We start from the raw sequence: 23,695 nt of genomic DNA, 5'->3' as shown, positions 1-23,695 counted from the left end.
CACCTTGTGGCTGCCAGCTATCTGCAGACGTTCGCATTTCAAGAGCAGGGCTGCGAAAGGAGCCTAGCAGGTACACCATTTTTCCCAGGCTACGTTTGAAGTTTGAGGTGGCAAGACAAGCAAGGAGCCCCATTCTCTGTGCCTCTGTGCGAGCAGTGCCATGGACAGATGAGGCTGAGCAACAGCTTTCCAGGATAGCACCTTCTGGCTGCCAGCTATCTGCAGATGTTCGCACTTTCGGAGCAGGGCTGTGATAGGAGCATGGCAGGGACACCACCATTCCCAGCATGCGTTTGAAGTTTCAAGTGGCAAGATAAGCAAGCAGCCCCATTCTCTGTGCCTCTGTGCGAGCTCTGCCATGGGCAGATGAGGCTGAGCAACAGCTTTCCAGGCTAGCCCCTTCTGGCTGCCAGCTATCTGCAGACGTTCGCACTTTCGGAGCAGGGCTGCGAAAGGAGCCTGGCTGGGACACCAACTTTCCCAGACTACGTTTGAAGTTTGAGGTGGCAAGACAAGCAAGGAGCCCCATTCTCTGTGCCTCTGTGCGAGCAGTGCCATGGGCAGATGAGGCTGAGCAACAGCTTTCCAGGCTAGCCCCTTCTGGCTGCCAGCTATCTGCAGACGTTCGCACTTTCGGAGCAGGGCTGTGATAGGAGCCTGGCAGGGACACCACCATTTCCAGCATGCGTTTGAAGTTTCAAGTGGCAAGATAAGCAAGCAGCCCCATTCTCTGTGCCTCTGTGCGAGCACTGCCATGGGCAGACGAGGCTGAACAACAGCTTTCCAGGATAGCCCCTTCTGGCTGCCAGCTATCTGCAGACGTTCGCATTTCAAGAGCAGGGCTGCGAAAGGAGCCTAGCAGGTACACCATCTTTCCCAGGCTACGTTTGAAGTTTGAGGTGGCAAGACAAGCAAGGAGCCCCATTCTCTGTGCCTCTGTGCGAGCAGTGCCATGGGAAGATGAGACTGAGCAACAGCTTTCCAGGCTAGCCCCTTCTGGCTGCCAGCTATCTGCAGACGTTCGCACTTTCGGAGCAGGGCTGCGAAAGGAGTCTGGCTGGGACACTAAATTTCCCAGGCTACGTTTGAAGTTTCAGGTGGCAAGACAAGCAAGCAGCCCCATTCTCTGTGCCTCTGTGCGAGCACTGCCATGGGCAGATGAGGCTGAGCAACAGCTTTGCAGGATAGCCCCTTCTGGCTGCCAGCTATCTGCAGACGTTCGCATTTTAAGAGCAGGGCTGTGATAGGAGACTGGCAGGGACACCACCATTCCCAGCATGCGTTTGAAGTTTCAAGTGGCAAGATAAGCAAGCAGTCCCATTCTCCGTTCCTCTATGCGAACAGTGCCATGGGCAGATGAGGCTGAGCAACAGCTTTCCAGGCTAGCCCCTTCTGGCTGCCAGCTATCTGCAGACGTTCGCATTTCAAGAGCAGGGCTGCGAAAGGAGCCTAGCAGGTACACCATCTTTCCCAGGCTACGTTTGAAGTTTGAGGTGGCAAGACAAGCAAGGAGCCCCATTCTCTCTGCCTCTGTGCGAGCAGTGCCATGGGCAGATGAGGCTGAGCAACAGCTTTCCAGGCTAGCCCCTTCTGGCTGCCAGCTATCTGCAGACGTTCGCACTTTCGGAGCAGGGCTGTGATAGGAGCCTGGCAGGGACACCACCATTCCCAGCATGCGTTTGAAGTTTCAAGTGGCAAGATAAGCAAGCAGCCCCATTCTCCGTGCCTCTATGCGAACAGTGACATGGGCAGATGAGGCTGAGCAACAGCTTTCCAGGCTAGCCCCTTCTGGCTGCCAGCTATCTGCAGACGTTCGCACTTTCGGAGCAGGGCTGCGAAAGGAGCCTGGCTGGGACACCAACTTTCCCAGGCTACGTTTGAAGTTTGAGGTGGCAAGACAAGCAAGCAGCCCCATTCTCTGTGCCTCTGTGCGAGCACTGCCATGGGCAGATGAGGCTGAGCAACAGCTTTCCAGGCTAGCCCCTTCTGGCTGCCAGCTATCTGCAGACGTTCGCACTTTCGGAGCAGGGCTGTGATCGGAGCCTGGCAGGGACACCACCATTTCCAGCATGCGTTTGAAGTTTCAAGTGGCAAGATAAGCAAGCAGCCCCATTCTCTGTGCCTCTGTGCGACCACTGCCATGGGCAGATGAGGCTGAGCAACAGCTTTCCAGGCTAGCACCTTCTGGCTGCCAGCTATCTGCAGACGTTCGCACTTTCGGAGCAGGGCTGCGAAAGGAGCCTGGCTGGGACACCAACTTTCCCAGGCTACGTTTGAAGTTTGAGGTGGCAAGACAAGCAAGCAGCCCCATTCTCTGTGCCTCTGTGCGAGCACTGCCATGGGCAGATGAGGCTGAGCAACAGCTTTCCAGGATAGCCCCTTCTGGCTGCCAGCTATCTGCAGACGTTCGCACTTTCGGAGCAGGGCTGTGATAGGAGCCTGGCAGGGACACCACCATTCCCAGCATGCGTTTGAAGTTTCAAGTGGCAAGATAAGCAAGCAGCCTCATTCTCTGTGCCTCTATGCGAGCACTGCCATGGGCAGATGAGGCTGAGCAACAGCTTTCCAGGATAGCCCCTTCTGGCTGCCAGCTATCTGCAGACGTTCGCATTTCAAGAGCAGGGCTGGTAAAGGAGCCTGGCTGGGACACCAACTTTCCCAGGCTGCGTTTGAAGTTTGAGGTGGCAAGACAAGCAAGGAGCCCCATTCTCTGTGCCTCTGTGCGAGCAGTGCCATGGGCAGATGAGGCTGAGCAACAGCTTTCCAGGATAGCCCCTTCTGGCTGCCAGCTATCTGCAGACGTTCGCATTTCAAGAGCAGGGCTGCGAAAGGAGCCTAGCAGGTACACCATCTTTCCCAGGCTACGTTTGAAGTTTGAGGTGGCAAGACAAGCAAGCAGCCCCATTCTCTGTGCCTCTGTGCGAGCAGTGCCATGGGCAGATGAGACTGAGCAACAGCTTTCCAGGCTAGCACCTTCTGGCTGCCAGCTATCTGCAGACGTTCGCACTTTCGGAGCAGGGCTGCGAAAGGAGCCTGGCTGGGACACCAACTTTCCCAGGCTACGTTTGAAGTTTGAGGTGGCAAGACAAGCAAGCAGCCCCATTCTCTGTGCCTCTGTGCGAGCAGTGCCATGGGCAGATGAGGCTGAGCAACAGCTTTCCAGGATAGCCCCTTCTGGCTGCCAGCTATCTGCAGACGTTCGCACTTTCGGAGCAGGGCTGTGATAGGAGCCTGGCAGGGACACCACCATTCCAAGCATGCGTTTGAAGTTTCAAGTGGCAAGATAAGCAAGCAGCCCCATTCTCTGTGCCTCTATGCGAGCACTGCCATGGGCAGATGAGGCTGAGCAACAGCTTTCCAGGCTAGCACCTTCTGGCTGCCAGCTATCTGCAGACGTTCGCATTTCAAGAGCAGGGCTGGTAAAGGAGCCTGGCTGGGACACCAACTTTCCCAGGCTGCGTTTGAAGTTTGAGGTGGCAAGACAAGCAAGGAGCCCCATTCTCTGTGCCTCTGTGCGAGCAGTGCCATGGGCAGATGAGGCTGAGCAACAGCTTTCCAGGATAGCCCCTTCTGGCTGCCAGCTATCTGCAGACGTTCGCATTTCAAGAGCAGGGCTGCGAAAGGAGCCTAGCAGGTACACCATCTTTCCCAGGCTACGTTTGAAGTTTGAGGTGGCAAGACAAGCAAGGAGCCCCATTCTCTGTGCCTCTGTGCGAGCAGTGCCATGGGCAGATGAGACTGAGCAACAGCTTTCCAGGCTAGCACCTTCTGGCTGCCAGCTATCTGCAGACGTTCGCACTTTCGGAGCAGGGCTGCGAAAGGAGCCTGGCTGGGACACCAACTTTCCCAGGCTACGTTTGAAGTTTGAGGTGGCAAGACAAGCAAGCAGCCCCATTCTCTGTGCCTCTGTGCGAGCAGTGCCATGGGCAGATGAGGCTGAGCAACAGCTTTCCAGGATAGCCCCTTCTGGCTGCCAGCTATCTGCAGACGTTCGCACTTTCGGAGTAGGGCTGCGAAAGGAGCCTGGCAGGGACACCACCATTCCAAGCATGCGTTTGAAGTTTCAAGTGGCAAGATAAGCAAGCAGCCCCATTCTCTGTGCCTCTATGCGAACAGTGCCATGGGCAGATGAGGCTGAGCAACAGCTTTCCAGGCTAGCCCCTTCTGGCTGCCAGCTATCTGCAGACGTTCGCATTTCAAGAGCAGGTCTGCGAAAGGAGCCTAGCAGGTACACGATCTTTCCCAGGCTACGTTTGAAGTTTGAGGTGGCAAGACAAGCAAGCAGCCCCATTCTCTGTGCCTCTGTGCGAGCAGTGCCATGGGCAGATGAGGCTGAGCAACAGCTTTCCAGGATAGCCCCTTCTTACCGCCAGCTATCTGCAGACGTTCGCGCTTTCGGAGCAGGGCTGCGAAAGGAGCGTGACAGGGACACCAACTTTCTGAGGCTACGTTTGAAGTTTGAGGTGGCAAGACAAGCAAGCAGCCCCATTCTCTGTGCCTCTGTGCGAGCACTGCCATGGGCAGATGAGGCTGAGCAACAGCTTTCCAGGCTAGCCCCTTCTGGCTGCCAGCTATCTGCAGACGTTCGCACTTTCGGAGCAGGGCTGTGATAGGAGCCTGGCAGGGACACCACCATTCCCAGCATGCGTTTGAAGTTTCAATTGGCAAGATAAGCAAGCAGCCCCATTCTCTGTGCCTCTGTGCGAGCACTGCCATGGGCAGATGAGGCTGAGCAACAGCTTTCCAGGCTAGCCCCTTCTGGCTGCCAGCTATCTGCAGACGTTCGCATTTCAAGACCAGGGTTGCGAAAGGAGCCTAACAGGTACACCATCTTTCCCAGGCTACGTTTGAAGTTTGAGGTGGCAAGACAAACAAGGAGCCCTATTCTCTGTGTCTCTGTGCGAGCACTGCCATGGGCAGATGAGGCTGAGCAACAGCTTTCCAGGCTAGTCCCTTCTGGCTGCCAGCTATCTGCAGACGTTCGCACTTTCGGAGCAGGGCTGTGATAGGAGCCTGGCAGGGACACCACCATTCCCAGCATGCTTTCGAAGTTTCAAGTGGGAAGATAAGCAAGCAGCCCCATTCTCTGTGCCTCTTCTCTTGCCACCTCAAACTTCAAATGTAGCTTAGGGGTCCGTGCCGGAAGCCTGCGTCAGCCCTGCTCCGAAAATGCGAACATCTGCAGATAGCTTGCAGAGAGAAGGGGGTAACCTGGAAAGCTCTTGCTCAGCCTCATCTGCCCAAGGCACTGCTCGCACAGAGGCACAGTGACTGGGGCTGCTTGCTTGTCTTGACACCTCAAACTGCAAACGTAGCGTGGGATTGGGGTGGGGTCCCTCTCAGGATCACTTTGGAGCCCTGCTCCGAACATGCGAACGTCTGCAGATAGCTGGCAGGAAGAAGGGTCTAGCCTGGAAAGCTGTTGCTCAGCCTCATCTGCCCACGGCACTGCTCGCACAGAGGTTAAGACACTGGGGCTTCTTGCTTGTCTTGCCACCTCAAACTTCAAACGTAGCATAGCTGGTCCGTGCCGGGAGCATTCGGCAGCCCTGCTCCGAAAATGCGAACGTCTGCAGATGACTGGCAGGCAGAAGGGGCTAGCCTGGAAAGCTTTTGCTCAGCCTCATCTGCCCATGGCACTGCTCACACAGAGGTACAGAGACTGGGGCTGCTTGCTTGTCTTGCCACCTCAAACTGCAAACGTCGCGTGGGAATGGGTGGGTCCCTCACAGGCTCACTTTGCAGATCTGCTCCGAACATGCGAACGTCTGCAGATAGCTGGCAGGCAGAAGGGGCTAGCCTGTAAAGCTGTTGCTCAGCCTCATCCGCCCACGGCACTGCTCGCACAGAGGCACAGAGACTGGGCTGCTTGCTTGTCTTGGCACCTCAAACTTCAAACGTAGGTTATGGGGTCCGTGCCGGGAGCCTCCGGCAGCCTTGCTCCGAAAATGCGAACGTCTGCAGATAGCTGGCAGGCAGAATGGGCTAGCCTGGAAAGCTGTTGATCAGCCTCATCTGCCCATGGCACTGCTCGCACAGAGGCACAGAGACTGGGGCTGCTTGCTTGTCTTGCCACCTCAAACTGCAAACGTAGCGTGCGAATGGGGGTGTCCCTCACAGGCTCACTGTGCAGCCCTGCTCCGAAAATGCGAACGTCTGCAGATAGCTGGCAGGCAGAAGGGGCTAGCCTGGAAAGCTGTTTCTCAGCCTCATCTGCCCATGGCAGTACTCACACTGGGGCACAGAGACTGGGGCTGCTTTCTTGTCTTGCCACCTCAAACCGCAAACGTAGCGTGGGAATGGGGGGGGTCCCTCTCAGGCTCCCTTTGCAGACCTGCTCCGAATATGTGACAGCCTGCAGATAGATGGGATACAGAAGGGTCTAGTGTGGAAAGCTGTTGCTCAGCCTCATCTGTCCATGGCACTGCTCGCACAAAGGTACAGAGACTGGGGCTGCTTGCTTGTCTTGCCACCTCAACCTTCAAACGTAGCTTAAGCGGTCCTAGCTGGGAGCCTGCGGCAAACCTGCTCAGAAAATGCGAACGTCTGCTGATAGCTGGCAGGCAGAAGGGGCTAGCCTGGAAAGCTGTTGCTCAGCCTCATCTGCCCATGGCACTGCTCGCACAGAGGCACAGAGTATGGGGCTGCTTGCTTGTCTTGCCACCTCAAACTGCAAACGTAGCGTGTGAATGGGGGGGTCCCTCACAGGCTCACTGTGCAGCCCTGCTTCTAAAATCCTAACGTCTGCAGATAGCTGGCAGGCAGAAGGGGCTAGCTTGGAAAGCTGTTGCTCAGCCTCATCTGCCCACGGCACTGCTCGCACAGAGGCACAGAGACTGGGGCTGCTTGATTGTCTTGCCACCTCAAACTGCAAACGTAACTTGGGAATGGGGGGGGTCCCTCACAGGCTCACTTTGCAGCCCTGCTCCGAACATGCGAACGTCTGCAGATAGCTGGCAGCCAGAAGGGGCTAGCCTGGAAAGCTGTTGCTCAGCATCATCTGCCCATGGCACTGTTCGCATAGAGGCACAGAGAATGGGGCTGCTTGCTTGTCTTGCCACCTCAAACTTCAAACGTAGCTTATGGGTCCGTGCCGGGAGCCTCCGGCAGCCCTGCTCCGAAAATGCGAACGTCTGCAGATAGCTGGCAGGCAGAAGGGGCTAGGCTGGAAAGCTGTTGCTCACCCTCATCTGCTCACGGCACTGCTCGCACAGAGGCACAGAGACTGGGTCTGCTTGCTTGTCTTGCCACCTCAAACTTCCAACGTAGCTTATGGGTCCGTGCTGCGAGACTCCGGCAGCCCTGCTCCGAAAATGCGAACGTCTGCAGATAGCTGACAGACAAGAGGGGCTAGCCTCGAAAGCTGTTGCTCAGCGTCATCTGCCCACGGCACTGCTCGCACAGAGGCGCAGAGACTGGTGCTTCTTGCTTGTCTTGCCACCTCAAACCGCAAACGTAGCGTGGGAATGGGGGGGGTCCCTGTCAGGCTCCCTTTGCAGACTTGCTCCGAAAATGCGACAGCCTGCAGATAGATGGGATACAGAAGGGTCTAGTGTGGAAAGCTGTTGCTCAGCCTCATCTGTCCATGGCACTGCTCGCACAAAGGTACAGAGACTGGGGCTGCTTGCTTGTCTTGCCACCTCAACCTTCAAACGTAGCTTAAGGGGTCCTAGCTGGGAGCCTGCGGCAAACCTGCTCAGAAAATGCGAACGTCTGCTGATAGCTGTCAGGCAGAAGGGTCTAGCCTCGAAAACTGTTGCTCAACCTCATCTGCCCACGGCACTGCTCGCACTGAGGCACAGACACTGGGGCTGCTTGCTTGTCTTGCCACCTCAAACTGCAAACGTAGCTTATGGGGTCCGTGCCGGAAGCCTCTGGCAGCCTTGCTCCGAAAATGCGAAAGTCTGCAGATAGCTGGCAGCCAGAAGGGGCTAGCCTGGAAAGCTGTTGCTCAGCCTCATCTGTCCATGGCACTGCTCGCACAGAGGCACAGAGAATGGGGCTGCTTGCTTGTCTTGCCACCTCAAACTGCAAACGTAGCGTGTGAATGGGGGGGTCCCTTTCAGGCTCACTTTGCAGCCCTGCTCCGAATATGCGAACGTCTGCAGATAGCTGGCAGGCAGAAGGGGCTAGCCTGGAAAGCTGTTGCTCAGCCTCATCTGCCCACGGCACTGCTCGCACAGAGGCCCGGAGACTGGGGCTGCTTGCTTGTCTTGCCACCTCAAACTTCAAACGTAGCTTATGGGGTGCGTGCCGGGAGCCTGCGGCAGCCCTGCTCCGAAAATGCGAACGTCTGCAGATAGCTGGGAGGCAGAAGGGTCTAGCCTGGAAAGCTGTTGCTCAGCCTCATCTGCCCACGGAATTGCTCGCACAGAGGCACAGAGACTGGGGCTGCTTGCTTGTCTTGCCACCTCAAACTTCCAACGTAGCTTATGGGTCCGTGCCGCGAGCCTCCGGCAGCCCTGCTCCGAAAATGTTAACGTCTGCAGATAGCTGACAGACAAGAGGGGCTAGCCTCGAAAGCTGTTGCTCAGCCTCATCTGCCCACGGCACTGCTCGCACAGAGGCGCAGAGACTGGGGCTCCTTGCTTGTCTTGCCACCTCAAACTTCAAACGTAGCTTAATGGGTCCGTGCCGGGAGCCTGCGGCAGCCTTGCTCCGAAAATGCGAACGTCTGCAGATAGCTGGCAGGCAGAAGGGGCTAGCCTGGAAAGCTGTTGCTCAGCCTCATCTGTCCACGGCAGTGCTCGCACAGAGGCACAGAGACTGGGGCTGCTTGCTTGTCTTGCCACCTCAAACTGCAAACGTAGCGTGGGATTGGGGGGGGTACCTCTCAGGATCCCTTTGGAGCCCTGCTCCGAACATGCGAACGTCTGCAGATAGCTGGCAGCCAGAAGGGGCTAGCCTGGAAAGCTGTTGCTCAGCCTCATCTGCCCACGGCACTGCTCGCACAGAGGCCCGGAGACTGGGGCTGCTTGCTTGTCTTGCCACCTCAAACTTCAAACGTAGCTTATGGGGTGCGTGCCGGGAGCCTGCGGCAGCCCTGCTCCGAAAATGCGAACGTCTGCAGATAGCTGGTAGGCAGAAGGGTCTAGCCTGGAAAGCTGTTGCTCAGCCTCATCTGCCCACGGCACTGCTCGCACAGAGGCACAGAGACTGGGGCTGCTTGCTTGTCTTGCCACCTCAAACTGCAAACGTAACTTGGGAATGGGGGGGTCCCTCACAGGCTCACTTTGCGGCCCTGCTCCGAACATGCGAACGTCTGCAGATAGCTGGCAGCCAGATGGGGCTAGCCTGGAAAGCTGTTGCTCAGCATCATCTGCCCATGGCACTGTTCGCATAGAGGCACAGAGAATGGGGCTGCTTGCTTGTCTTGCCACCTCAAACTTCAAACGTAGCTTATGGGTCCGTGCCGGGAGCCTCCGGCAGCCCTGCTCCGAAAATGCGAACGTCTGCAGATAGCTGGCAGGCAGAAGGGGCTAGCCTGGAAAGCTGTTGCTCAGCGTCATCTGCCCACGGCACTGCTCGCACAGAGGCGCAGAGACTGGTGCTGCTTGCTTGTCTTGCCACCTCAAACCGCAAACGTAGCGTGGGAATGGGGGGGGTCCCTCTCAGGCTCCCTTTGCAGACTTGCTCCGAAAATGCGACAGCCTGCAGATAGATGGGATACAGAAGGGTCTAGTGTGGAAAGCTGTTGCTCAGCCTCATCTGTCCATGGCACTGCTCGCACAAAGGTACAGAGACTGGGGCTGCTTGCTTGTCTTGCCACCTCAACCTTCAAACGTAGCTTAAGGGGTCCTAGCTGGGAGCCTGCGGCAAACCTGCTCAGAAAATGCGAACGTCTGCTGATAGCTGTCAGGCAGAAGGGTCTAGCCTCGAAAACTGTTGCTCAGCCTCATCTGCCCACGGCACTGCTCGCACTGAGGCACAGACACTGGGGCTGCTTGCTTGTCTTGCCACCTCAAACTGCAAACGTAGCTTATGGGGTCCGTGCCGGGAGCCTGCGGCAGCCCTGCTCCGAATATGCGAACGTCTGCAGATAGCTGGCAGGCAGAAGGGGCTAGCCTGGAAAGCTGTTGCTCAGCCTCATCTGCCCATGGCACTGTTCGCATAGAGGCACAGACACGGGGGCTTCTTGCTTGTCTTGCCACCTCAAACTTCAAACGTAGCTTATGGGTCCGTGCCGGGAGCCTCCATCAGCCCTGCTCCGAAAATGCGAACGTCTGCAGATAGCTGGCAGGCAGAAGGGCTAGCCTGGAAAGCTGTTGCTCTGCCTCATCTGCCCACGGCACTGCTCGCACAGAGGCACAGAGACTGGGGCTGCTTGCTTGTCTTGCCACCTCAAACTTCCAACGTAGCTTATGGGTCCGTGCAGCGAGCCTCCGGCAGCCCTGCTCCGAAAATGTTAACGTCTGCAGATAGCTGACAGACAAGAGGGGCTAGCCTCGAAAGCTGTTGCTCAGCCTCATCTGCCCACGGCACTGCTCGCACAGAGGCGCAGAGACTGGGGCTTCTTGCTTGTCTTGCCACCTCAAACTTCAAACGTATCTTATGGGGTCCGTGCCGGGAGCCTGCGGCAGCCTTGCTCCGAAAATGCGAACGTCTGCAGATAGCTGGCAGGCAGAAGGGGCTAGCCTGGAAAGCTGTTGCTCAGCCTCATCTGTCCACGGCAGTGCTCGCACAGAGGCACAGAGACTGGGGCTGCTTGCTTGTCTTGCCACCTCAAACTGCAAACGTAGCGTGGGATTGGGGGGGGTACCTCTCAGGATCCCTTTGGAGCCCTGCTCCGAACATGCGAACGTCTGCAGATAGCTGGCAGCCAGAAGGGGCTAGCCTGGAAAGCTGTTGCTCAGCCTCATCTGCCCATGGCACTGCTCGCATAGAGGTAAAGACACTGGGGCTTCTTGCTTGTCTTGCCACCTCAAACTTCAAACGTAGCTTAGGTGGTCCGTGCCGGGAGCATTCGGCAGACCTGCTCCGAAAATGCGAACGTCTGCAGATAACAGGCAGGCAGAAGGCGCTAGCCTGGAAAACCGTTACTCAGTCTCATCTGCCCACGGCACTGCTCGCACAGAGGCACAGAGACAGGGGCTGCTTGCTTGTGTTGCCACCTCAAACTTCAAAAGTAGCTTAAGGGGTCCTTGCTGGGAGCCTGCGGCAATGCTGATCCGAAAATGCGAACGTCTGCTGATAGCTGGCAGCCAGAAGGGGCTAGCCTGGAAAGCTGTTGGTCAGCCTCATCTGCCCACGGCACTGCTCGCACAGATGCACAGAGACTGGGGCTGCTTGCTTGTCTTGCCACCTCAAACTGCAAACAGAGCGTGGGAATGAGGAGTGGGTCCCTCTCAGGCTACCTTTGCAGCTCTGCTCCGAAAATGCGAATGTCTGCAGATAGCTGGCAGGAAGAAGGGGCTATCCTGGAAAGCTGTTGCTCAGCCTCATCTGTCCATGGCACTGCTCGCACAGAAGTACACACACTGGGGGTTCTTGCTTCTCTTGCCACCTCAAACTTCAAACGTATCTTAGGGGGTCCTTGCCGGGAGCCTGCGGCAGCCCTGCTTCTAAAATCCTAACGTCTGCAGATAACTGGCAGGCAGAAGGGGCTAGCCTGGAAAGCTGTTGCTCAGCCTCATCTGCACACGGCACTGCTCGCACAGAGGCCCGGAGACTGGGGCTGCTTGATTGTCTTGCCACCTCAAACCTCAAAAGTAGCGTGGGAATGGGTGTGGGGGTCCCTCTTAGGCTCCCTTTGCAGCCGTGCTCCGAACATGCGAACGTCTGCAGATAGCTGGCAGGCAGAAGGGCTAGCCTGGAAAGCTGTTGCTCAGCCTCATCTGCCCACGGAATTGCTCGCACAGAGGCACAGAGACTGGGGCTGCTTGCTTGTCTTGCCACCTCAAACTTCCAACGTAGCTTATGGGTCCGTGCCGCGAGCCTCCGGCAGCCCTGCTCCGAAAATGTTAACGTCTGCAGATAGCTGACAGACAAGAGGGGCTAGCCTCGAAAGCTGTTGCTCAGCCTCATCTGCCCACGGCACTGCTCGCACAGAGGCGCAGAGACTGGGGCTCCTTGCTTGTCTTGCCACCTCAAACTTCAAACGTAGCTTAATGGGTCCGTGCCGGGAGCCTGCGGCAGCCTTGCTCCGAAAATGCGAACGTCTGCAGATAGCTGGCAGGCAGAAGGGGCTAGCCTGGAAAGCTGTTGCTCAGCCTCATCTGTCCACGGCAGTGCTCGCACAGAGGCACAGAGACTGGGGCTGCTTGCTTGTCTTGCCACCTCAAACTGCAAACGTAGCGTGGGATTGGGGGGGGTACCTCTCAGGATCCCTTTGGAGCCCTGCTCCGAACATGCGAACGTCTGCAGATAGCTGGCAGCCAGAAGGGGCTAGCCTGGAAAGCTGTTGCTCAGCCTCATCTGCCCACGGCACTGCTCGCACAGAGGCCCGAAGACTGGGGCTGCTTGCTTGTCTTGCCACCTCAAACTTCAAACGTAGCTTATGGGGTGCGTGCCGGGAGCCTGCGGCAGCCCTGCTCCGAAAATGCGAACGTCTGCAGATAGCTGGTAGGCAGAAGGGTCTAGCCTGGAAAGCTGTTGCTCAGCCTCATCTGCCCACGGCACTGCTCGCACAGAGGCACAGAGACTGGGGCTGCTTGCTTGTCTTGCCACCTCAAACTGCAAACGTAAGTTGGGAATGGGGGGGTCCCTCACAGGCTCACTTTGCGGCCCTGCTCCGAACATGCGAACGTCTGCAGATAGCTGGCAGCCAGAAGGGGCTAGCCTGGAAAGCTGTTGCTCAGCATCATCTGCCCATGGCACTGTTCGCATAGAGGCACAGAGAATGGGGCTGCTTGCTTGTCTTGCCACCTCAAACTTCAAACGTAGCTTATGGGTCCGTGCCGGGAGCCTCCGGCAGCCCTGCTCCGAAAATGCGAACGTCTGCAGATAGCTGGCAGGCAGAAGGGGCTAGCCTGGAAAGCTGTTGCTCAGCGTCATCTGCCCACGGCACTGCTCGCACAGAGGCGCAGAGACTGGTGCTGCTTGCTTGTCTTGCCACCTCAAACCGCAAACGTAGCGTGGGAATGGGGGGGGTCCCTCTCAGGCTCCCTTTGCAGACTTGCTCCGAAAATGCGACAGCCTGCAGATAGATGGGATACAGAAGGGTCTAGTGTGGAAAGCTGTTGCTCAGCCTCATCTGTCCATGGCACTGCTCGCACAAAGGTACAGAGACTGGGGCTGCTTGCTTGTCTTGCCACCTCAACCTTCAAACGTAGCTTAAGGGGTCCTAGCTGGGAGCCTGCGGCAAACCTGCTCAGAAAATGCGAACGTCTGCTGATAGCTGTCAGGCAGAAGGGTCTAGCCTCGAAAACTGTTGCTCAGCCTCATCTGCCCACGGCACTGCTCGCACTGAGGCACAGAGACTGGGGCTGCTTGCTTGTCTTGCCACCTCAAACTGCAAACGTAGCTTATGGGGTCCGTGCCGGGAGCCTGCGGCAGCCCTGCTCCGAATATGCGAACGTCTGCAGATAGCTGGCAGGCAGAAGGGGCTAGCCTGGAAAGCTGTTGCTCAGCCTCATCTGCCCATGGCACTGTTCGCATAGAGGCACAGACACGGGGGCTTCTTGCTTGTCTTGCCACCTCAAGCTTCAAACGTAGCTTATGGGTCCGTGCCGGGAGCCTCCATCAGCCCTGCTCCGAAAATCCTAACGTCTGCAGATAGCTGGCAGGCAGAAGGGCTAGCCTGGAAAGCTGTTGCTCTGCCTCATCTGCCCACGGCACTGCTCGCACAGAGGCACAGAGACTGGGGCTGCTTGCTTGTCTTGCCACCTCAAACTTCCAACGTAGCTTATGGGTCCGTGCAGCGAGCCTCCGGCAGCCCTGCTCCGAAAATGTTAACGTCTGCAGATAGCTGACAGACAAGAGGGGCTAGCCTCGAAAGCTGTTGCTCAGCCTCATCTGCCCACGGCACTGCTCGCACAGAGGCGCAGAGACTGGGGCTTCTTGCTTGTCTTGCCACCTCAAACTTCAAACGTATCTTATGGGGTCCGTGCCGGGAGCCTGCGGCAGCCTTGCTCCGAAAATCCTAACGTCTGCAGATAGCTGGCAGGCAGAAGGGGCTAGCCTGGAAAGCTGTTGCTCAGCCTCATCTGTCCACGGCAGTGCTCGCACAGAGGCACAGAGACTGGGGCTGCTTGCTTGTCTTGCCACCTCAAACTGCAAACGTAGCGTGGGATTGGGGGGGGTACCTCTCAGGATCCCTTTGGAGCCCTGCTCCGAACATGCGAACGTCTGCAGATAGCTGGCAGCCAGAAGGGGCTAGCCTGGAAAGCTGTTGCTCAGCCTCATCTGCCCATGGCACTGCTCGCATAGAGGTAAAGACACTGGGGCTTCTTGCTTGTCTTGCCACCTCAAACTTCAAACGTAGCTTAGGTGGTCCGTGCCGGGAGCATTCGGCAGACCTGCTCCGAAAATGCGAACGTCTGCAGATAACAGGCAGGCAGAAGGCGCTAGCCTGGAAAACCGTTACTCAGTCTCATCTGCCCACGGCACTGCTCGCACAGAGGCACAGAGACAGGGGCTGCTTGCTTGTGTTGCCACCTCAAACTTCAAAAGTAGCTTAAGGGGTCCTTGCTGGGAGCCTGCGGCAATGCTGATCCGAAAATGCGAACGTCTGCTGATAGCTGGCAGCCAGAAGGGGCTAGCCTGGAAAGCTGTTGGTCAGCCTCATCTGCCCACGGCACTGCTCGCACAGATGCACAGAGACTGGGGCTGCTTGCTTGTCTTGCCACCTCAAACTGCAAACATAGCGTGGGAATGAGGAGTGGGTCCCTCTCAGGCTACCTTTGCAGCTCTGCTCCGAAAATGCGAATGTCTGCAGATAGCTGGCAGGAAGAAGGGGCTATCCTGGAAAGCTGTTGCTCAGCCTCATCTGTCCATGGCACTGCTCGCACAGAAGTACACACACTGGGGGTTCTTGCTTCTCTTGCCACCTCAAACTTCAAACGTATCTTAGGGGGTCCTTGCCGGGAGCCTGCGGCAGCCCTGCTTCTAAAATCCTAACGTCTGCAGATAACTGGCAGGCAGAAGGGGCTAGCCTGGAAAGCTGTTGCTCAGCCTCATCTGCACACGGCACTGCTCGCACAGAGGCCCGGAGACTGGGGCTGCTTGATTGTCTTGCCACCTCAAACCTCAAAAGTAGCGTGGGAATGAGTGTGGGGGTCCCTCTTAGGCTCCCTTTGCAGCCGTGCTCCGAACATGCGAACGTCTGCAGATAGCTGGCAGGCAGAAGGGCTAGCCTGGAAAGCTGTTGCTCTGCCTCATCTGCCCACGGCACTGCTCGCACAGAGGCACAGAGACTGGGGCTTCTTGCTTGTCTTGCCACCTCAAACTTCCAACGTAGCTTATGGGTCCGTGCCGCGAGCCTCCGGCAGCCCTGCTCCGAAAATGTTAACGTCTGCAGATAGCTGACAGACAAGAGGGGCTAGCCTCGAAAGCTGTTGCTCAGCCTCATCTGCCCACGGCACTGCTCGCACAGAGGCGCAGAGACTGGGGCTTCTTGCTTGTCTTGCCACCTCAAACTTCAAACGTAGCTTATGGGGTCCGTGCCGGGAGCCTGCGGCAGCCTTGCTCCGAAAATCCTAACGTCTGCAGATAGCTGGCAGGCAGAAGGGGCTAGCCTGGAAAGCTGTTGCTCAGCCTCATCTGTCCACGGCAGTGCTCGCACAGAGGCACAGAGACTGGGGCTGCTTGCTTGTCTTGCCACCTCAAACTGCAAACGTAGCGTGGGATTGGGGGGGGTACCTCTCAGGATCCCTTTGGAGCCATGCTCCGAACATGCGAACGTCTGCAGATAGCTGGCAGCCAGAAGGGGCTAGCCTGGTAAGCTGTTGCTCAGCCTCATCTGCCCATGGCACTGCTCGCATAGAGGTAAAGACACTGGGGCTTCTTGCTTGTCTTGCTACCTCAAACTTCAAACGTAGCTTAGGTGGTCCGTGCCGGGAGCATTCGGCAGACCTGCTCCGAAAATGCGAACGTCTGCAGATAACAGGCAGGCAGAAGGCGCTAGCCTGGAAAACCGTTACTCAGTCTCATCTGCCCACGGCACTGCTCGCACAGAGGCACAGAGACAGGGGCTGCTTGCTTGTGTTGCCACCTCAAACTTCAAAAGTAGCTTAAGGGGTCCTTGCTGGGAGCCTGCGGCAATGCTGATCCGGAAATGCGAACGTCTGCTGATAGCTGGCAGCCAGAAGGGGCTAGCCTGGAAAGCTGTTGGTCAGCCTCATCTGCCCACGGCACTGCTCGCACAGATGCACAGAGACTGGGGCTGCTTGCTTGTCTTGCCACCTCAAACTGCAAACATAGCGTGGGAATGAGGAGTGGGTCCCTCTCAGGCTCCCTTTGCAGCCCTGCTCCGAAAATGCGAATGTCTGCAGATAGCTGGCAGGAAGAAGGGGCTATCCTGGAAAGCTGTTGCTCAGCCTCATCTGTCCATGGCACTGCTCGCACAGAAGTACACACACTGGGGGTTCTTGCTTCTCTTGCCACCTCAAACTTCAAACGTATCTTAGGGGGTCCTTGCCGGGAGCCTGCGGCAGCCCTGCTTCTAAAATCCTAACATCTGCAGATAGCTGGCAGGCAGAAGGGGCTAGCCTGGAAAGCTGTTGCTCAGCCTCATCTGCACACGGCACTGCTCGCACAGAGGCCCGGAGACTGGGGCTGCTTGATTGTCTTGCCACCTCAAACCTCAAAAGTAGCGTGGGAATGGGTGTGGGGGTCCCTCTTAGACTCCCTTTGCAGCCGTGCTCCGAACATGCGAACGTCTGCAGATAGCTGTCAGCCAGAAGTGGCTAGCCTGGAAAGCTGTTGCTCAGCCTCATCTGCCCACGGCACTGCTCGCACAGAGGCACAGAGACTTGGGATGCTTGCTTGTCTTGCCACCTCAAACTGCAAACGTAACGTGGGATTGGGGGGGTCCCTCTCGGGATCCCTTTGGAGCCCTGCTCCGAACATGCGAACGTCTGCAGATAGCTGGCAGGCAGAAGGGGCTAGCCTGGAAAGCTGTTGCTCAGCCTCATCTGTCCATGGCACTGCTCGCACAGAGGCACAGACTCTGGGGCTTCTTGCTTGTCTTGCCACCTCAAACTGCAAACGTAGCGTGGGATAGGTGGGGTGGTCCCTGTCAGGCTCCCTTTGCAGACCTGCTCCGAAAATACGACAGCCTGCAGATAGATGCGATACAGAAAGGGCAATTGTGGAAAGCTGTTCCTCAGCCTCATCTGCCCACGGCACTGCTCGCACAGAGGCACAGAGACTGGGGCTGCTTGCTTGTCTTGCCACGTCAAACTTCAAACGTAGCGTGGGAATGAGGAGGGGGTCCCTCTCAGGCTCCCTTTGCAGCCCTGCTCCGAAAATGCGAATGTCTGCAGATAGCTAGCAGGAAGAAGGGGCTAGCCTGGAAAGATGTTGCTCAGCCTCATCTGTTCATGGCACTGCTCGCACAAAAGTACACACACTGGGGCTTCTTGCTTCTCTTGCCACCTCAAACTTCAAACGTAGCTTATGGGGTCCGTGCCGGGAGCCTGCGGCAGCCCTGCTTCTAAAATCCTAACGTCTGCAGATAGCTGGCAGGCAGAAGGGGCTAGCCTGGAAAGCTGTTGCTCAGCCTCATCTGCACACGGCACTGCTCGCACAGAGGCCCGGAGACTGGGGCTGCTTGCTTGTCTTGCCACCTCAAACTTCAAACGTAGCGAGGGAATGGGGGGGGGGGTCCCTCTCAGGCTCCCATTGCAGCCGTGCTCCGAAAATGCGAACGTCTGCAGATAGCTGTCAGCCAGAAGTGGCTAGCCTGGAAAGCTGTTGCTCAGTCTCATCTGCCCATGGCACTGCTCGCACAGAGGCCCGGAGACTCGGCTCTTTGCTTGTCTTGCCACCTCAAACTTCAAACGTAGCTTATGGGGTCCGTGCCGGGAGCCTGCGGCAGCTCTGCTCCGAACATGCGAACGTCTGCAGATAGCTGGCAGGCAGAAGGGTCTAGCCTGGATAGCTGTTGCTCAGCCTCATCTGCCCACGGCACTGCTCGCACAGAGGCACAGAGACTGGGGATGCTTGCTTGTCTTGCCACCTCAAACTGCAAACGTAACGTGGGATTGGGGGGGTCCCTCTCATTATCCCTTTGGAGCCCTGCTCCGAACATGCGAACGTCTGCAGATAGCTGGCAGGCAGAAGGGGCTAGCCTGGAAAGCTGTTGCTCAGCCTCATCTGTCCATGGCAGTGCTCGCACAGAGGCACAGACACTGGGGCTTCTTGCTTGTCTTGCCACCTCAAACTTCAAACGTAGCTTAGTTGGTCCGTGCCGGGAGCATTCGGCAGCCCTGCTTCGAAAATGCGAACGTCTGCAGATAGCTGGCAGGCAGAAGGGGCTATCCTGGAAAGCTGTTGCTCAGCCTCATCTGCACATGGCACTGCTCGCACAGAGGCACAGAGACTGGGGCTGCTTGCTTGTCTTGCCACCTAAAACTGCAAACGTAGCGTGGGAATGGGGGGGTCCCTCACAGGCTCACTTTGCAGCCCTGCTCCGAACATGTGAACGTCTGCAGATAGCTGGCAGGCAGAAGGGGCTAGCCTGGAAAGCTGTTGCTCAGCCTCATCTGCCCATGGCACTGCTCGCACAGAGGCACAGAGAATGGGGCTGCTTGCTTGTCTTGCCACCTCAAACTGCAAACGTAGCGTGGGATTGGTGGGGGGTCCCTGTCAGGCTCCCTTTGCAGCCCTGCTCCGAAAATACGACAGACTGCAGATAGATGCGATACAGAAGGGGCAAGTGTGGAAAGCTGTTCCTCAGCCTCATCTGTACATGGCACTGCTCGCACAAAGGTACAGAGACTGGGGCTGCTTGCTTGTCTTGACACCTCAAACTTCAAACGTACCTTAAGGGGTCCTTGCTGGGAGCCTGCGGCAAACCTGCTCCGAAAATGCGAACGTCTGCTGATAGCTGGCAGGCAGAAGGGGCTAGCCTGTAAAGCTGTTGCTCAGCCTCATCTGCCCACGGCACTGCTCGCACAGAGGCACAGAGACTGGGGCTGCTTGCTTGTCTTGCCACCTCAAACTTCAAACGTAGCGTGGGAATGAGGAGGGGGTCCCTCTCAGGCTCCCTTTGCAGCCCTGCTCCGAAAATGCGAACGTCTGCTGATAGCTGGCAGGAAGAAGGGGCTAGCCTGGAAAGCTGTTGCTCAGCCTCATCTGTCCATGGCACTGCTCGCACAGAAGTACACACACTGGGGCTTCTTGCTTCTCTTGCCACCTCAAACTTCAAACCTAGCTTAGGGGGTCCGTGCCCGGAGCCTGCGGCAGCCCTGCTTCTAAAATCCTAACGTCTGCAGATAGCTGGCAGGCAGAAGGGGCTAGCCTGGAAAGCTGTTGCTCAGCCTCATCTGCACACGGCACTGCTCGCACAGAGGCCCGGAGACTGGGGCTGCTTGCTTGTCTTGCCACCTCAAACTTCAAACGTAGCGTGGTAATGGGGGGGGGGGGGTCCCTCTCAGGCTCCCTTTGCAGCCGTGCTCCGAAAATGCGATCGTCTGCAGATAGCTGTCAGCCAGAAGTGGCTAGCCTGGAAAGCTGTTGCTCAGTCTCATCTGCCCATGGCACTGCTCGCACAGAGGCCCGGAGACTCGGCTGTTTGCTTGTCTTGCCACCTCAAACTTCAAACGTAGCTTATGGGGTCCGTGCCGGGAGCCTGCGGCAGTTCTGCTCCGAAAATGCGAACGTCTGCAGATAGCTGGCAGGCAGAAGGGTCTAGCCTGGAAAGCCGTTGCTCAGCATCATCTGCCCACGGCACTGCTCGCACAGAGGCACAGAGACTGGGCCTGCTTGCTTGTCTTGCCACCTCAAACTGCAAACGTATCGTGGGATTGGGGGTTCCCTCTCAGGATCCCTTTGGAGTCCTGCTCCGAACATGCGAACGTATGCAGATAGCTGGCAGGCAGAAGGGGCTAGCCTGGAAAGCTGTTGCTCAGCCTGATCTGTCCATGGCACTGCTCGCACAGAGGCACAGACACTGGGGCTTCTTGCTTGTCTTGCCACCTCAAACTTCAAACCTAGCTCATGGGGTCCGTGCCGGGAGCCTGCGGTAGCCCTGCTTCTAAAATCCTAACGTCTGCAGATAGCTGGCAGGCAGAAGGGGCTAGCCTGGAAAGCTGTTGCTCAGCCTCATCTGCACACGGCACTGCTCGCACAGAGGCCCGGAGACTGGGGCTGCTTGCTTGTCTTGCCACCTCAAACTTCAAACGTAGCGTGGGAATGGGGGTGGGGGTCCCTCTTAGGCTCCCTTTGAAGCCGTGCTCCGAAAATGCGAACGTCTGCAGATAGCTGGCAGACAGAAGGGGCTAGCCTGGAAAGCTGTTGCTCAGGCTCATCTGCCCACGGCACTGCTTGCACAGAGGCCCGGAGACTGGGGCTGCTTGCTTGTCCTGCCACCCCAAACTTCAAACGTAGCTTATGGGGTCTGTGCTGGGAGCCTGCGGCAGCCCGTGCTCCGAAAATGCGAACGTCTGCAGATAGCTGGCAGGCAGAAGGGTCTAGCCTGGAAAGCTGTTGCTCAGCCTCATCTGCCCACGGCACTGCTCGCACAGAGGCAGAGAGACTGGGGCTGCTTGCTTGTCTTGCCACCTCAAACTGCAAACGTAACGTGGGAATGGGTGTTCCCTCACAGGCTCACTTTGCAGCCCTGCTCCGAAAATGCGAACGTCTGCAGATAGCTGGCAGGCAGAAGGGTCTAGCCTGGAAAGCTGTTGCTCAGCCTCAACTGTCCATGGCACTGCTCGCACAGAGGTACACACACTGGGGCTGCTTGCTTGTCTTGCCACCTGAAACTTCAAACGTACCTTATGGGTCCGTGCTGGGAGCCTTCGGCAGCCCTGCTCCGAAAATGCGAAAGTCTGCAGATAGCTGGCAGGCAGAAGGGTCTAGCCTGGAAATCTGTTGCTCAGCCTCATCTGCCCACGGCACTGCTCGCACAGAGGCACAGAGACTGGGGCTGCTTGCTTGTCTTGCCACCTCAAACTTCAAACGTAACTTATGGGGTCCGTGCCGGGAGCCTGCGGCAGCCCTGCTCCGAAAATGCGAAAGTCTGCAGATAGCTGGCAGGAAGAAGGGTCTAGCCTGGAAAGCTGTTGCTCAGCCTCATCTGCCCACGGCACTGCTCGCACAGAGGCACAGAGACTGGGGCTGCTTGCTTGTCTTGCCACCGCAAACTTCAAACGTAGCTTATGGGGTCCGTGCCGGGAGCCTGCGGCAGCGCTGTTCCGAAAATGCGAACGTCTGCAGATAGCTGGCAGGCAGAAGGGGCTAGCCTGGAAAGCTGTTGCTCAGCCTCATCTGTCCATGGCACTGCTCGCACAGAGGCACAGACACTGGGGCTTCTTGCTTCTCTTAACACCTCAAACTTCAAACGTAGCTTAGGGGGTCCGTGCCGGGAGCATTCGGCAGCCCTACTCCGAAAATGCGAACGTCTGCAGATAGCTGGCAGGCAGAAGGGGCTAGCCTGGAAAGCTGTTGCTCAGCCTCATCTGCCCACGGCACTGCTCGCACAGAGGCACAGAGACTGGGGCTGCTTCCTTCTCTTGCCACCTCAAACTTCAAAAGTAGCTTAAGGGGTCCTTGCTGGGAGCCTGCGGCAATCCTGATCCGAAAATGCGAACGTCTGCTGATAGCTGGCAGCCAGAAGGGGCTAGCCTGGAAAGCTGTTGGTCAGGATCATCTGCCCACGGCACTGCTCGCACAGATGCACAGAGACTGGGGCTGCTTGCTTGTCTTGCCACCTCAAACTGCAAACATAGCGTGGGAATGAGGAGGGGGTCCCTCTCAGGCTCCCTTTTCAGCCCTGCTCCGAAAATGCGAATGTCTGCAGATAGCTGGCAGGAAGAAGGGGCTATCCTGGAAAGCTGTTGCTCAGCCTCATCTGTCCATGGCACTGCTCGCACAGAAGTACACACACTGGGGCTTCTTGCTTCTCTTGCCACCTCAAACTTCAAACCTAGCTTAGGGGGTCCTTGCCGGGAGCCTGCGGCAGCCCTGCTTCTAAAATCCTAAAGTCTGCAGATAGCTGGCAGGCAGAAGGGGCTAGCCTGGAAAGCTGTTGCTCAGCCTCATCTGCCCACGGCACTGCTCGCACAGAGGCACAGAGACTGGGCCTGCTTGCTTGTCTTGCCACCTCAAACTGCAAACGTAACGTGGGATTGGGGGGGGTCCCTCTCAGGATCCCTTTGGAGCCCTGCTCCGAACATGCGAACGTCTGCAGATAGCTGGCAGGCAGAAGGGGCTAGCCTGGAAAGCTGTTGCTCAGCCTCATCTGTCCATGGCACTGCTCGCACAGAGGCACAGACTCTGGGGCTTCTTGCTTGTCTTGCCACCTCAAACTGCAAACGTAGCGTGGGATAGGTGGGGTGGTCCCTGTTAGGCTCCCTTTGCAGACCTGCTCCGAAAATACGACAGCCTGCAGATAGATGCGATACAGAAGGGGCAAGTGTGGAAAGCTGTTCCTCAGCCTCATCTGTACATGGCACTGCTCGCACAAAGGTACAGAGACTGGGGCTGCTTGCTTGTCTTGACACCTCAAACTTCAAAAGTAGCTTAAGGGGTCCTTGCTGGGAGCCTGCGGCAAACCTGCTCCGAAAATGCGAACGTCTGCTGATAGCTGGCAGCCAGAAGGGGCTAGCCTGGAAAGCTGTTGCTCAGCCTCATCTGCCCACGGCACTGCTCGCACAGAGGCACAGAGACTGGGGCTGCTTGCTTGTCTTGCCACCTCAAACTTCAAACGTAGCGTGGGAATGAGGAGGGGGTCCCTCTCAGGCTCCCTTTGCAGCCCTGCTCCGAAAATGCGAATGTCTGCAGATAGCTGGCAGGCAGAAGGGGCTAGCCTGGAAAGCTGTTGCTCAGCCTCATCTGTTCATGGCACTGCTCGCACAGAAGTACACACACTGGGGCTTCTTGCTTCTCTTGCCACCTCAAACTTCAAACGTAGCTTATGGGGTCCGTGCCGGGAGCCTGCGGCAGCCCTGCTTCTAAAATCCTAACGTCTGCAGATAGCTGGCAGGCAGAAGGGGCTAGCCTGGAAAGCTGTTGCTCAGCCTCATCTGCACACGGCACTGCTCGCACAGAGGCCCGGAGACTGAGGCTGCTTGCTTGTCTTGCCACCTCAAACTTCAAACGTAGCGTGGGAATGGGGGGGGGGGTCCCTCTCAGGCTCCCATTGCAGCCGTGCTCCGAAAATGCGAACGTCTGCAGATAGCTGTCAGCCAGAAGTGGCTAGCCTGGAAAGCTGTTGCTCAGTCTCATCTGCCCATGGCACTGCTCGCACAGTGGCCCGGAGACTCGGCTGTTTGCTTCTCTTGCCACCTCAAACTTCAAACGTAGCTTATGGGGTCCGTGCCGGGAGCCTGCGGCAGCCCTGCTTCTAAAATCCTAATGTCTGCAGATAGCTGGCAGGCAGAAGGGGCTAGCCTGGAAAGCTGTTGCTCAGCCTCATCTGCACACGGCACTGCTCGCACAGAGGCCCGGAGACTGAGGCTGCTTGCTTGTCTTGCCACCTCAAACTTCGAACGTAGCGTGGGAATGGGGGGGGGGGGGGTCCCTCTCAGGCTCCCATTGCAGCCGTGCTCCGAAAATGCGAACGTCTGCAGATAGCTGTCAACCAGAAGTG

Source organism: Opisthocomus hoazin, chromosome 22 (genome assembly GCF_030867145.1).
Source record: "Opisthocomus hoazin isolate bOpiHoa1 chromosome 22, bOpiHoa1.hap1, whole genome shotgun sequence".
Taxonomy (NCBI): domain Eukaryota; kingdom Metazoa; phylum Chordata; class Aves; order Opisthocomiformes; family Opisthocomidae; genus Opisthocomus; species Opisthocomus hoazin.
The sequence above is the reverse complement of the archived record's forward strand: the minus strand, read 5'-3'. Positions refer to the sequence as shown.